The sequence below is a fragment of the Rhipicephalus microplus genome, unplaced genomic scaffold (assembly GCF_043290135.1).
Source record: "Rhipicephalus microplus isolate Deutch F79 unplaced genomic scaffold, USDA_Rmic scaffold_340, whole genome shotgun sequence".
Taxonomy (NCBI): Eukaryota; Metazoa; Arthropoda; class Arachnida; order Ixodida; family Ixodidae; genus Rhipicephalus; species Rhipicephalus microplus.
In genome coordinates, this window is record NW_027464908.1 from 70,001 (window position 1) to 72,500 (window position 2,500).

The window sequence follows — 2,500 nt, forward strand, 5'->3', positions numbered from 1 at the left end:
TGTGTTTGGCTTAAGGTTTTCCTGATGTTACAAATAATTGGATTTAGGTTATCTGGATTTTTTATTGCCAGAAGTGCAGATTGGCTGTCTGTAAAAAGCTGGTATTTAACGAAAGCTTGTAGAGGCCAGATATGTTCTATTGCTTTCTGGATTGCAATGATCTCAGCCTCGTAATTACTGCTGTGTTCTGGAAGTTTATATTTTTTCACTGTTTGGATTTGGTTATCTTTGTTTAGTATTATAAATGCCGCTCCTGTTTCTTTTTCTTTCTTTGATCCGTCTGTGTATATTTTGAAGTCTGCTTCTTCCTCTGTTGTTCCAAAGGGTATGCTAACTTTATTTGCTGGATGATCTTGCCATTGGTCGTGTTTCTTCATTATTTCGTTTTCGGTGTATACTTTCTGTTGCCATGTGAAGTTCTTTCCTTTCTTAAGTATGTAGTGTAATTCGTTTTCTTTTTCGATTGTCAAATGGAGAGGTGGAATGTTTGCTAATATGTTGAGTGAAAGATTTGATGTTGTTTTGAATGATTTAGTTATTAATAATAAAGGTAATCTTTGGATTGATTTCAGTTTTTTAATAAAAATGGTTTTTCGGCTATACCATGCTGGGGAGGCGTATGTAACCATTCGTTCTATACCCCTTTTATATATTAACTGTAGTGTGTTTCTATTTGTATGTTTGTCGTCTTTTATTGTACGACTTAAATTATACGTGACTTCGTCTACTTTTCTTTTTAAGTATTTTAGATGTGGGAGGAATGTTAGTTTTGTGTCCAAGACCACCCCTAGAATTTTCATTTCGTTAACCATTTTGATTTTATCCTGTCCGATTTTTATTTGGGGTTGATGGCTAATGTACTGCTTTCCGATTATCATATATTCCGATTTTTCCTTATTCAGGGTTATTCCTTTTTGATGTGCCCACTGATTTATTAGTGTTAGTGCCTTCGTAGCTTTTTCCTCCACCTCTTTTCTTGAGCGGAACTTTATGTGTAACACCACGTCGTCCGCAAAGGCTTGGATGTGTACTCCTTCTTGAAGCTGAGTTTCTAATAGGTCGCCTATTGTTATATTCCAACAGAGTGGGCTTAAAGGTGACCCCTGTGGGGAACCTGAAGTTAGTGTTTTCTTAATTTTTACTCCATCTGTTTCATAGATTATTTTCCTGTTCCGTAGAATATTGTCCGCCAGTTTTATTAGGTTGTTGGGACACTTATATTCTTCTAATTTCTGAATAACTGCTTCGGGTTTTATAGAATTGAATGCGTTTTTAATATCTAGTGCTATTAGCATGCTGTTTAGCTTATCAATTTTCGCTTGGTTTATTCGTTTGATTATTTCTTCCAATGCCGTGGTTGTTGATGTCCCATGGGTAAATCCAAATTGTTTTTTGTTAAAATGGTGATTTTTAAACAAGAAATAATAGATTCTATCTTTTATGAGCTTTTCTAATATTTTTCCCAAAATCGAGTTAATAGCTATTGGGCGATATTTGTTTTCCTCGGATTTGTCCTCTCCGTTCCCTTTTGGAATCAATATAATTTTAGATTCTTTCCATCTTTGAGGAAAATGTCCGTGCTTTAAGCATGCATTAAAAAGATTGACAAAGAAAGTCTTATGCCTTTCATACATCACTTGTATGAGGTTAGTTTTTAGGTTGTCTGGTCCGGGGGTTACATCTTTCCTCAGATTTTTTACTATCTGCGTTACTTCAATCTCTGTAAATGGGAGGTCATCACTGGGTAAATTTCTTTCTCTCATTTCTGCTCCCGATGTCCAATTTCCTCCCTGTTTGTTATTGTTTATTGTGCCGTTGCTTGATTGTATTTGACTGTGTCCTGGCTCGTCATTTTCCATGCAGTTAGGGTATAAATTTCCTAGAATGTGTTCTATTGTTTCCTGAAGAGTCTTTGTGACTTCTCCATTTTCTTTTGTGATGCTTCTAAACATAACCTTGGTTTTCATCTTATTTCGTGCAATTTTATACGGTAGGATGAATGGATTTTTTGTAGCCTTAGTACATAGAGTTTTCCAACTGTTGTTTTTAGCCTGTTCTATCATGTTGTTATACGTGTCATGTTCTTTATAGTATTCCTTTTTGTATTGTTCTCTGATATCCCCTTTCGCCTTTTGATACCTCCTTCGTAATGCTCTGACTCTCTTCCTTTCAATTTCTAGGTCTCTTGACCACCAAGTATTCGGTTTTTGTTTAGAAGGTTTTTTCTTTTTACTGAATTCCTTCTTAAGTTTCTCGATTTTCTCGTGTAGCGTATTCACTATTTCTTCAATACTTTCCTTCGTGTTTATTTTCCCCTGGACTTCCTCAAACCAGGGATCAATTTGCAACTTTTCCATGACTTTTGTTTGCCCTTTTAACGTTAGGCCATATTCCTCTGGAAGTTCTTCATTTTTAATAACAACTTTAATGTATCTGTGATCGCTGTGATTATAGGTTTTAAGTACTTCCCAGCTTTTAATATCCTGGATATCCTGGTTTT

General features: G+C 35.4%; 1 pseudogene; it reads right to left on the reverse strand.

The window, feature by feature from the left end:
- Nucleotides 1–2,500, reverse strand: part of LOC142793853 (large subunit ribosomal RNA) — an 8,133-nt pseudogene that overhangs the window by 2,659 nt on the left and 2,974 nt on the right.